The following is a 13,089-nucleotide window of genomic DNA, read 5'->3' on the forward strand; positions in this document are numbered from 1 at the left end:
ACCCCACAGCGTTGCACCTCAACCAGGCACCCAGGGATGATGGAGCCGTTCTCCTTCTCCAGAGAACCGCAACAAGCCCGACCTGCCGATGGGGAGATTAAAAAGAAGTGACTCTTACTGACAAGTTCCAAAAGCAACTTGTCGGAGATATTTATATACAGATATGAAGTCCTGTTCCAAAGGAAGTTTGCAAACATTTTCTCCTGTAATGCATGTTTACAGCTCTGGAGTTTGCTTTCATAAATTTTCTATTCAATCACTTCATGGGCTGTTAACTTGCATGTGTGAGTGCATAAATCTGTTTGCGCACACCCACCATACCTATAGGTCTCTGTCTGTCCCATCCGGGCTGACCCTCTCTCTTTAATCCACATTTATAGCTCTTCTCCATGTTCCTCACACTGCATTACAGTTTCTCTTTATTAGCAGCCAGTAATGTATTAATGCATTCCTCGGTGGGAAGTGCGCTCCTAACTATTACCTTGGACACTCATTTAGTCGAATTTGATAGTGACAACACATTGACATTGGTAAGGTTAATGATCCAGTACTTTATTTCATTGAACAAGTTGAACAACATTTAGTACATTGTTCCACAATGTCCCGGAGAGCTGTCGGCGCTATTACTGCGACGCTACTATGGCATCTTTGCCCTTTAAGTAATTGGCACCGTGAAAATATTCTCTAGGTCCTGTCACAATTGATTAGTATTGCATTGAATTGCCAAAAAAAATCACTTTTATTTTCCTTTTTCAATCTCTTTTCATGGAAGGAAGGCGAAATTTGATCTCCATGGCTGGGAAAGGCTGACGGCACTAAAAGTAGAGCCAAGAGACAAAGTCCTGGCTGCTACCTGAACATTTTGGGTCTGAAACCAACACAGATCTCTGCAGAGAGCACCCCAGCATCCCCGCGGGCTCCTCGAAGGTTGGCTTCCATAGGACATGACTGATTGTGCTCATATTTTTAGAGAGAGGAGGAGATAAATCGGGGGGTCAAATTGCCTGGGTGATAGGTTGCAGCACGGTTGGCTCCGTTTTGCTTCCCCCGCTGGATGTGGTGATGTGGTCCCATTGCATTGTATTTGCCAGGAGTCTTCACGGCTCAAAAGCAGGAATTCTTCCTCCAAAGAGGCTGGAAGATGAAAGGTGCAATGGATGAATTCTCTGTTCAGTGCAAGATCAGCAGCACAACTCTGGAATGTCGACATCTGGAAAGAGAGAGGTGGCATTTGTGTGTGACCCAGAAGACAACCGGTGTTTTCTCTGGGACTTGAAGGTGCGAAGTAGAACATGATTTTTGTATTTGTAGCGACAACAAAAAAAAAATCTCTTGACTTTGGATTCATTTTGTCCTTCTGTCACCTTCCCCCTCTCTTTTAAATTACCCTTGATTGTACAACATCTGCTCCCTTCATGCTTGCATATGGCTGTCTCCTTAAATCTGCTTTTCTGTCTAGGGGCTGCATACAAATATCCAGCTGAAAGTTTGCTTTCAAAGATCTGATTAACCAGCTTTCTCTGGACAAGAAAAATTAGTGTCGGCATAAGTATAAAAGCGAACAGTGGGGAAGGGGGTACCTGTGCGGTGGAAGAGTAATGACAAGTGTCACACAGGGACACCGACAAAGACCAGAGATGAAACAATCGAAGGATCAAACCCTGCGTCTTCAGACAGGAGGTTGCATTTTATTCTCGTATTCAAAAAATAAAATCCTCACAGATGTGAAATTCTGAAACATGAGAGGAATGTCATTTTTTTTTCCGAGGCATACAAGACAAATTCCTAATTGACATGCTCAGAATGTCTCCTCACCAGACATTTGCTGCCCAAAATACTCACCAAAGATTTTCAACAAAGCTCTGAGTTGCAAGTGTATAGGATGGCAAGATAAAGGCATATCTGCCTGTAAGCTCTGTCTAGTAAAGAGTTATCCCTCTTCTGGTTTTGAACCTGAGAAAAATAACTATATAAAAGTACGGAACTGTCCTCTAATCATCTATATCTGCTTACAACACCTTATGCAGCTTTTTCTGCTGTCTTTTGTAGGATACATTAGATGGCTTTTAATTCTATGGTGGAGGATATAGATCTGTATCTATGTGGCAGAAGGCTGGATTTCAAGGGTTAAAGCACAGAAACTTGGGATTCCTTACTGACTTACAGTAGCCTGTAGGCCACTTAATTAACTGCTCGTTGCCTTGACCTCCGATGTGAGAAGTCATTCTGTTATCTCCCTTCTTTTAAGCCCGTCGCCATGGCATCTGACAGAGCTCGGGCACCTCTGCAGGGAATGGACCACGGGGAACGGAACACAGAGGATGGATGGACCACGGGGAACGGAACACAGAGGACGCTCGAGTCCACGTGGGCGGCTCCGGCGCCCGCTGTAGGTCAGTGACATCCAGCATTGCAAGGTGAGGCAGAAACATCGATCTAACACGGCAAGAGAAAGGTCTAGTTTGATGAACAAGTTTATTCAGTTGTTTTTTTGGTGTTTTTCTTGCTAACCTTCCTCCCTTCTGCCTTTTCTCCCTGCAGCCCACCCCCTGGCCCTTTTACCTCCGTTCCCCAGCTGAGCCTTTCTGGAATATACTCTATATTTGTCTCCTGCTTCCCTGAACACCCATTATTATGTAGAATAATAACGCAGGAGCTGCTCGGCACCTCTGCTCAGTGGCTCCAAGTGGGTTGAATTGTAGCCAGCGGCAGGGGGTGATAAATGTAGCGTAAGATGCCTTTTCCACAGCAAACTGCAAATTGCCTCAGCAGCACGGCCCACAAAAGGTTCCTGCGGAGCAAATTTATCTCCCATTGTCGACCCAAGGAGGAAAGCGGAGAGGACCAGGCATCCTATTTTTAAAAAGTCACATTTGATCTTGTTCAGGCTCAGAGTCCGGAGTATTTTAAAGGACTTTTCATGGAAAATGCAGGCCTGAGAATGCAGCACAGATAAAGGGATTGATTTTTAACTGCAGCCCGGGTTCATGACCATGTAAGCATTTCAATTTTAAGCCACTCACTTTGAATAATATATTTTGCCAAAGTGAATGTTATGTCATCTAATAACTCATGGGTGGGAAGGGAGGGATGGTGACTGGGGAAGGGAAGAACAAGACTGTTGGAGAGAAATCGCCCTCTAAAGATTTCCCTGCACTTCCTAAAAAATAAGGAGGAGGGAAGGAGAGATGCTGGAGGTTGATCTGCCCACTCAGGGGTTCACGCTGCGCCTCCTCCCATATGGACCCGTCCTCAGACAGCAGCATGATGGACATTCCTGAGGATTGCAAGGTGATGGATATATAGCTGGAAACCTCCAGTGATGGATGATGGAGGACAGGAGAGGGGGCATTTGGTGATTGATCGATAGCAGCACAACCGCAGTATCCACAATTAATGGTGTGAGGCACCTCTGATATATGATAATGCTAAATACCTTTGTGTTTGACGCTCGCTTGTCATGTTTCTGCTATGCTGTCTTCTCAACGACAGTTAATAAATTAAATGTGGATATTTGGTATGATATTTGGAGCCATCTCCGCCGTTCCTGAGCATCCGCTGCTGCAGAGCCAGACTCAGGGTAGAGCCTGGGCCGTTCTGCACCCATCTGAGCTGGATGATGGGATTTATGAGGATGTTTCCAGGAATAAATGCCTGGCTGCCTTTAATTGTATCCTTCATTAGTAACCTAGACTTATTATTTGTATTATAGTAATTGTTAGTATCCACCTCTGAGATCGAAGCTCCGCTTTGCTGAGGGATGGGCAGACAGAGAGCGGAGCAGCTCCTGAGCATCCAGAGATGACGGGGCTGGGAGGTAAATTAAAACACATTGGGAGACAAGGAAAGTCGCCTGGGAATAGCTGGTGGGCGAAAGGCAAAGGCAGGACTTAAACCCCGGCATCCACACGCGGCTCCGTGTCTTCCTCGTGGGCCCAATCCCACGATAAAGCGTTTTGCTTGTGGTCACTTAACTTCCAAATCACGCTGACACTCTCAAAATCTGATGTGTGCTCTTCCAAAGCATGTTAGTTAGTGACTGCAAAGGAATTATTCGGGAATTAGGAGTGTGTAAGTGGAAGTAGATCAGCTCTCCTTGCCTCAGTGTACCTATTTGTGATATAGTGTTAAGTAAATACTTTGATGCTGGTGTGAAGTCAGGCTTAATTTATTAGTGTCAAGCCTAATTAACATTTCAAGATTCTTCCTCAGAAAGAGGATTATTAGTAAGAATAATATTATTATTCCACTGGTGTTGATTTAGCTGAACTCATATAAGAGGTGATTGGTACCTGGAAGTGAAGAAGCGATGATGGTTCCAACCAGCCAAGGAGCCTCGTGCTTGGTCCTGTGGACAAACGGGCAAAGGGGTTAGTGAGCAAACATCTGAACAAACTTACACTATATATTCATTTTCTCTTCACTTAGCTGAAAATAGATCAACCTATTTGCAATTCCAAGTTGAATTTGAGGGATTAGATCCTATTTCTTCCATGTTAACATAATGAAAAATAAATATAAAGCTGTGGGTTTCTTTCAGATGGCCTTTAAACTTAAGGTTTATTTATACACTATCTGTTTGCCGAGGACAGAAATAAAAAATATTCACTCCTCGTCTTCATCTGAGATATCTTCATATCTTTTTCCATGAAAATAATTCATGTCGCTGAGAAAAAAGCCTTCTATGAATCACTGATGAGTCTTTGATGCTTAATGTGCTGTCCAGCATATGCACGGAGTTCTCTTGGAATTTAGTTTAACAAGAGAATCTGATTTTCTTCCCGACATCATTAAAGTTTCCCCTTCAAATTTCACTTAACAAGCAAATGAATGTTCTGCTAGCGTAATTATAGTTTCTTTTTTCGCGTTTCATTTAGGAAGAAGCCAGCCTTATCCGTCCCGTGTTTTCACAGGAGCCCAGCTGGCCCAGCCAAGCTGGGGATTATGTCCAGTGCGGCCGGTAACGTGGTTTAAAACACGCGTCTGACGGGGAGCACACGGCAAAACCGTTTGTGTAGGAGCCTCGTTGCTTTCTGAACAGTTTCATATAGAAAACCACGTTCTGCTGAGTCATTTTCACCCTTGTTTGTTCAAAATCTCAGTGAGTGCCCGCTCGGGACATCATTGAGTGTATGAGTGTTGCGGCATGACCGATCTTTGCTCAAACCTCTCTGTTTTGCTTCGCAAACACCAAGGAGCCTCTTTGTTATTAACACGTTTTATTCTCTGCCCATCACTAATTGCTTTTACATGCTAAAACTTCTCCAGTGCTTCCCCTCCAAGAGCAGATCACAGAATCACAGAATCACAGAATCACAGAATGGACTGGGTTGGAAAAGACCTCAGAGATCATCGAGTCCAACCCTTGGTCCAACTCCAGTCCGTTTACTAGATCATGGCACTAAGTGCCATGTCCAATCTCAGTTTAAAAACCTCCAGGGCCGGTGAGTCCAGCACCTCCCTGGGCAGCCATTCCAATCCTGACCACTCTCTCTGCTAAGAATTGCTTTCTAGTCTCCAGCCTCAATTTCCCCTGGCAGAGTTGAAGCCCACATTCAATGCAGACCCATCAGGTTATTTTTCCATGTCCAGTATTTGTTGGTTTGCTCCTTTGTCACTCCCTCCCTCATTCCTGGTGCTGCAGCTCTGCCATGCTCAAGCCTCTGCTTTTCTGTTTCTTTCTGCTGTGTGGGCTTGCAAATCATTTTCCTTTGCAATAAATGGCATGTATCCCTACCATCTGAACTGGCAGAACGTGAATAATTAGAGTCGAGTGCAAGTAATTTTTGAGTCAAGGCCTTGGTGTGTCATGGGTTGTAAAATTTAATCTGCCAGCAGCTCCTGGCCTCATATCAATTACATACAGTAAAATGAGGGAAAGTGTCCCATATTTCTGTGCAGTTATGGGAAATGCCATCCCGGTGTTTCAACATCGCATATTATCTCTGTTCTTAGCTGTATTGCTAGGTCACTTAGCCAGAAGTGTTGGAAATTGTTGCTGTTATATGCATGTAAGGAGTTATCTGTCTTAAAAAAAGCACCCAGAGGGTCCCTCCACCCTCATCTCTGCTCAACATTTGTATTTGTGCTTCTTCGTTACTGATAACGGAGAATGCAGACAGGTAGAGACCTGTCTCCCATATACAGAGGAATTCGGTCTCCTATGCAGGGATTCTGTCTCATTAGACAACAGTGCTGCGTGTCATTGTTCGTGAGTAAATTACTAAAAGGGACAGTCAGCGAATGAGATGAAATAATGGACGATGTGATCTCCTGCTTTGCTGTGTGCCGCCATCAAAATAAACTGAAGATTAGAAGGAGAAAAACAACTACAAATTCAGAAGTAGAGGCAGATGGAGTGGGTGGTGTGATCCCGTTGGCTGGGTCTGGGTTTCCCACCTTCCTCCTGTCCCACCGTCCCCCAGCCATGGGACAGGGGTGTCCCTCGGTGCTCCTGTCCCAGCCGGGGGGTTTTGGGGTGAATTCCAGGTCCTGGGGTACAAAAGCACAACCGCAGGTGCCTCAGCTGCTCCACAGGAACTCCATATATACCTGTTATTAGCTCGTTAAATTTAAGGCACCTTAATCCTCTTTCCCCTGGGGGTGAGTTCCCTCCCATTCCGTTGTACTTGCCAGAAGTGAAAGTTTTTAGGTGAACATTTGCAGCTCTAAGTTTGAGGACGCTGCTGCCCAGTGCTTGCTAAGGCTGCAAACCTGGCTCTTGTGTGTCTGCAGAATGATTAAACAGTGACACTACAGTGCAAATAATAGTAACATACACAGTGCATCTCAAAGTGCCGGAGAGAGAATGAATAATTAGTCATATAATAGAATATATAAGCAGAAACTGCATTAAAACCAGATGAAAACATGTTGGGAACAAGCCATTGTTACAGTTCTCCCCCCATCTGAATGCCTGGGGATGCTTAAACCCTGCTCTTGAGGGAAAAAAGAGCCCTTCTCATTTCTAGTCTATTTGTATGCTACTGTAGCAGTTTGGAGAAATTAAAAATAATTGATACATTTGAGAAAGCACAAGCAGTAACTATTTCATATTTTTAAAAGCTTTGCAGATATCCAGGAAAAAAAAGTGCTGTGTATGCATAATGCTAAAGCTCAAATCTGCTCTGAGTGATGCAGCGACGTCCTCTTTTATGGGAAAATAACGGGGACTGTGTGTAAGGAACTGGCACATGGGGGGTTTTCTTGGAGCTGTGCAGAACCCGGAGTGGTCCCTGGGTTTAAATACTTGACTGGGGAAAGACTTTCCCTTCCATCCGCAGAGATGGACGTCACCCGTTCTGCTAAACAGGGACTCAGCGCTGGCCTAAGACACCCTCATTCTGCAATGACAAACGCCTTAATTACAAGTCATTTGGAAAAAGTCTTGATAGCCATGCGCGCGTTAAATGGAACAGATTAAACCTGGGCCGAGGCGTTTGTGTGTGATGCTCTGGCAGCGATTTGCAGATCGTTTTTGATGGATATCTAACACATCAGTGCCCTCAGCTGTGTACGGTGTCTGCAGGAGGAGCAATCACACAGGGTGGACCTCCAGAGGAGCCTGTTTTATTAGGTAAAAAGGGAATGAAGCACAGAAAATAGTATTAAAGATGAACAAACGGCTCCATTATTTCACCAAATTAAATGCACTTTTCCAAGTGAAGAAGGCAAAAGTCAGTCATTATCTGTCTGTAATACATCGCAACAGATAATAAAGAGGGGTTTATGATCTCTGAAAGCAAATTAGAGGATATTTAAACAACACATCTTTCTATGAAGGAGTGATAATTACAAAATCAGGTCAAAACGCAGAACAATCTAACCCTGCCCCAAGCTAATGTTACTTGAATAAGCTGAAATCTCCTATATTCTCTCTCAGAAGAAGGATTCATTTGGGATGCAGCTGTTCTCATTATTGTTTATCATCTGGACTCATAAACCCTTGTTAGTATGTGTTGATACTTGTCAAATCCGAACCAGCCTTGCCTCTCGCCCTGCTGCAGAGGCACGCAGCACAGCACTCCCACGGCCACCCGCACCTCCTCAGCCTTTTTGGGTAGGAAACTGGTCTTTCAGTAGCTTAAGCAGCCCCACGGTTCCCACCACCAGTATCTGCACAGCCCCCAAGTTCAGGAGTTGAGCAAATGCTCATTCAAATCCAGAGATAAAGTTGCATTAAATTCAGTGAACTTTGCATCCAGCCCTTGGTGCTTTGTGTTTTCGCTGGTGTGTCCGTGTTGAGGAATGACCTATTAGAGAGCAGTGCAGGGGAGAGGGACCTGGGGGTCCTGGGGACAGCAGGGTGACCATGAGCCAGCACTGGGCCCTTGTGGCCAGGAAGCCAATGGTACCTGGGGTGGGTTAGAAGGGGGTGGTCAGTAGGTCAGAGAGGTTCTCCTGCCCCTCTGCTCTGCCCTGGGGAGACCACACCTGGAATATTGTGTCCAGTTGTGGCCCCTCAGTTCCAGCAGGACAGGGAACTGCTGGAGAGAGTCCAGCGCAGCCACCAAGATGCTGAAGGGAGTGGAGCATCTCCCGTGTGAGGAAAGGCTGAGGGAGCTGGGGCTCTGGAGCTGGACAAGAGGACACTGAGGGGTGATCTCATTCATGTTTACAGATATCTAAATGGGGAGTGTCAAGAGGATGGAGCCAGGCTCTTCTCAGTGACAACCAGTGATAGGACAAGGGGCAATGGGTGCAAACTGGAACACAGGAGGTTCCACCTGAATATGAGAAGAAACTTGTTCCTGGTGAGGGTGGCAGAGCCTGGCCCAGGCTGCCCAGGGGGGTTGTGGAGTCTCCTTCTGTGCAGACATTCCAACCCGCCTGGACACCTTCCTGTGTAACCTCATCTGGGTGTTCCTGCTCCATGGGGGGATTGCACTGGATGAGCTTTCCAGGGCCCTTCAACCCCTGACACTCTGGGATTCTGTGACTTCCTCTTTCTTTGTAGGGATTTTCATTAATACATTGTCTTTAACATGCAGTTCAGGCTGGTCTTTGGGAAGAGCGTTGTGCTCTGATACCTGCTCTCATACCACTCATACGTCCCTAGGGCTGATTGTCCTGGGTAGCTTTGCAAAACCCAGGAACTGCCGAGAATATAAGTCCAGCCTGGACCTAAATCTGCTCCCACTGGGTTTTTTAAGCCAATACGGGTAAGAATGTCAACACAGAGGACGTCCAGGGGATGGATCCAGTGCTCAGGAGTGGCAGATGTTACGCAGTTTTGACAGACAGAGGGAATTAGGTTCTAAATCCTTTAGTTATCTTTTGCAAAGTTACCTGTAGTCCATCTCGTAGTGATTTTAATGACTTTTCTGGGACAGGGACAGCTGCCTGCATTGCAGGGGACTGCGATGACAGTCACATTGAACCTAGCAGGAAACACGAGTAATGATCAGTCCTTGTTAGCAGCGGCTGTAATATCAGACTAAACAAGCGTTTCAGATTCAGGACACCTCTTTGCTATTTCCCTGGCATATGAACTCTGAATTATCAAGCGATCAGTAAAATACTTTTAAGTTTCCTGCTGCTTTAACCTAGAACAGAATTTTGCTGAAAAAAACAAAGGATGAGCTGATTCCCTCGACTTTCGTCTAATCCTCTGTGACCCACAGTATGGAAATTGAACTGACTGAAGCACTAGAAAACCTACTGTGGGAATCCTGTCTGTATTTACCCCCGAGGGAAGAGTGGAATGGCCTGCAAGGTCTTTTCCCCGCTCTCATTTTGGTGATATTTATGATTCACTTTGCTCTGCTGTGGGAATAAAAGGAAAAAAACAAAGCAAAGCACCTGGGCAAATTGTTTCTGGCCCTGGATACTAATGGGAAGAGGAATGTCAGGTGGATGGAGATGAGGTGGATGTTGCCGAAGGAGGAAAGGCGATGGGATCAGAGCTCTGCCGGGTCTCTCATTAGCAGCAGGAGGAGACCCAGGGGCGGCAGCGCTGCCAGCAAACCCAGATACACTCAGCAGAGGAGACAATCTCCATCTCCTCCTCCCCAGGGAGATCCTGATGTTCTGCCTGCTCACCAGGAAATGGGAGAATGAGATTTCCAATCACCTCTCAGTGTGGGTTTGTGTATCGGTTCCCTTCACGGAGATTTTTGTCAGACATCGCACAAGTGCATCACAAAAAATACCTGTCCCGGGATATGATTTGAGTCCTCGCTGCCCCAGCGATGGCTTAGGCTGTGACTCCTATAAAGATCAGTTATGCAATGTAATGAATTTAATGAACTCAAGCGCGTTCTACACGATAAAGATATTAATGGAGCTGCATCCTTGGGGGGACTGCAGAGCGGTCTCTAAACAAGCCAACTTTCTGCCTCAGCTTTGCTCCCAGGCATCTCAGGATATGTCTGCAAACATTACATTCCAGCACTCGGCTGTGTGACAGTTTGGTACGGGAAGCAGGTCCAGAGCGGACGCAGAAGCTGATCAGATGGGTGATAACTGTGTAATTTATGGAACTCCTTGCCAGCGTTACAGAAAAATAAATGACAATTGCAGCAGCTAGCATAAAATAATGAGACGTGTTTGTGCTGTGGGTTGTTTCCTCCTGCTGTTATGGCACCTGACACCCGGTGCGTGTACTGGACAGCGCAGCGTTATTGAAAGAGTCACTCGCTACATACTGTGTGGGGGGGAAATTCGGATGAGGGCTGAGTTCAGCTGGAATGGGAAGGCCAGAATTCCAGAGGGTTTGATGAGATTTGGAATTTTTCCTAGGAAAGGCAGTGGCTGGAGACCCAGGAGTGCGCTGGGAACACGTTATTGGAGGCTCAGAGTTGTTCCGAACCATCCAAACCCAGCGTTAAAAGTGCTGCGGTGCGGCTGTAATAACGCCAAGCAAATACACGCTGTCAGCAACACAGGAAAGAATTCTTGCTTTAGGAGCAGGGTTTGTTCTGCTGCCCTTTTACCAGCTCTCGCTGATTGAGGAATGCAGTGAGGAAGTATATCTGCCCAAAAGATTCCTGAATGCCTCTCTAGCTTTAATTGAATGGCTTGCTTTCTAGGTAACGGACATAGCAGGTATCATTTTCTCCATTAAACAGTGTCATTTATTGTGATTAATTTGTTGGCCTTATCAGGTGCGTGCACACCGGTTACTTATTTTTGAAGCCTGTTGCCTGTCTTTTAATGCATTTCCAGGGGAGGGAGGAAGAGGAGGAGATTGACCACTTGAGATCCCTCAGTTTCCCTTATAACGACTCCAGAAATTAACGTCGTCGTTAGAGACGATGTCCCAAAATCTACAACCTGGTGCCTGGCAGCACTGAAGTCACAGGGCTTTGCCACAACCTCGCATTACCTTCTGTGTCTCTCCAGTTAATTAGTTATGCTCTTCTTCCAGTTAATTAGCTCAAAGGAAAACAGCCCTTTGTACTGAGCCTTATAAATTACAGTCTTTTACTGTCTTATAGGAGATGACACTTGCTGCATTTTCTTAGCAGGGTCACATTTGCAATTCTTAAAGGTTTGGAAGGGATCTCACTTGGCCATGATGTGCAGCGAGGATGCGGGCAAAGGCGTTTCAAAGTGACCGTGAAAAACTTGTGAGGATCAAAGCAAATGAACTCTATTAAAGAAGACTGAGGTAGGAAAAAAGTTACTGAAAAAAAGTGGCAAAAAAGAACTTCAGATGTTCATAAGATACCGGCTGAAGAAAACTGGCGAGGATTCAATTAGCAGGTTGGAGGATGACAGCGGGTTGCTACAGTCGGCAGTCATCGCTCACAAAGATGCCGGAGCATCTCCATAGGAGTTTTTAAGAGAAAAATACAAGTAATTCACAGTATGTATGGGAGGAAATATTCAGAGAGGGGAATTCAGTGATTTGGGGCTGTAAATGACAATACGTTACCAGTATTAATGTTTGGGAGAGGAGTTTTGAGACAGACACCAGTTTTGCTGAAGACAAGAGTGTTTCTCCATCAGCCATCGGCTCAGAAACCTGCGTGACCTGGGATCTGCTGGGTCTGTTCCCTCCCCGTGCAACACATCTCTGTTTATACATATATGTTTATACATATATCTTACCACTACAGACACACCCGGCCCCATACATAACACAAAACATACACACAGCAAATTCTGTGTTAACAACGTGTCACCGAGTCAGCAAAAGGATAAACACAAACGCAGCTTTATTGCAAACTTGACATCAAAGTCAGTGGGTGATGTTATTTCTTTTTCCACCACTCCAGCCAGAAATGACGTTAAGCAAGAGGCTCCCCGAGCTGTGTTTATTGTTACAGAAAATAGTTCATATGCTTTATCACATGTTTGGGCCTTTCGATCACATTTTGGGGACTGGACATTGATTTCCTCAGTGCATTCAGAGCGCATTTCTGAAGTGCACTTTATCCTTTTACGAGGTTATCGTGTCGTATTAAAATATGAAGTTTGGGCTTGTGGTTTTGGTCCTTGGAGCCGAGCCAGGCGGTGGCACAACATCACCCAGAGCAGAGCCGTACATCTTCGGTGTTAACCGAAAATGGGCAGAATCTGCCCAAGACGGGGACAGCAGAGTTATGATGTGTCTTCTTGATTGATCTGCACAACAAAAGTCAAAAGAATATAAAAAGGCAGTTTGGATAATACAAAGGCAGACGTTTGCAATACCCACTTAGGGTCACGAGGAAGTTTATAATCATACCTTTAACTCATCCACTTCACTTAGATTTTGTAGCGCTGGATAAAATATGATACATCAGTCAGAAAGCTCAGTGGCAGGCAGGACAGTGTTTTGAAAGCTGTGTCCTTGGAATATTGTCCCCTTCAAACAAGTTGAAAACCAGATCATCATGAGGTACATTTATCTCTCTCTAGACTGCGCGCTGCGTCCCCGCTTGTTAGGAGAAGAAAAAAGCCCATCCAGACCGAGCAAAGCTGAAGTTTGCCATGAAAAATTCGCAGAACAGCCGATCTCACCTTGATGTCTTCTGTGGGTACGACCACATCAATCTGGACGCCCGTGGTTTAGTGCTCGGCTGGGGCACCAACACCCAGCGAGAGATGAGATCAGAGAGAGGGAGCAAAAGACTCAGAAGCAATCAAGATCTTAATCCCAGC

The 13,089-nt window shown here is 45.5% G+C and overlaps 1 protein-coding gene across 2 annotated transcripts in view; it reads left to right on the top strand.

Moving 5' to 3' along the window:
- The window catches only part of PLXNA2 (plexin A2), a 452,864-nt gene that overhangs the window by 248,805 nt on the left and 190,970 nt on the right, over nt 1-13,089 (top strand). For both annotated transcript variants that reach the window (XM_065038658.1, XM_065038660.1), the window contains one exon: nt 2,249-2,393. The gene's annotated coding sequence lies outside the window, so the exon portion shown is untranslated. The remainder of the gene's footprint in view (nt 1-2,248; nt 2,394-13,089) is intronic.

This window comes from Columba livia, chromosome 22 (genome assembly GCF_036013475.1).
Source record: "Columba livia isolate bColLiv1 breed racing homer chromosome 22, bColLiv1.pat.W.v2, whole genome shotgun sequence".
Classification (NCBI taxonomy): Eukaryota; Metazoa; Chordata; class Aves; order Columbiformes; family Columbidae; genus Columba; species Columba livia.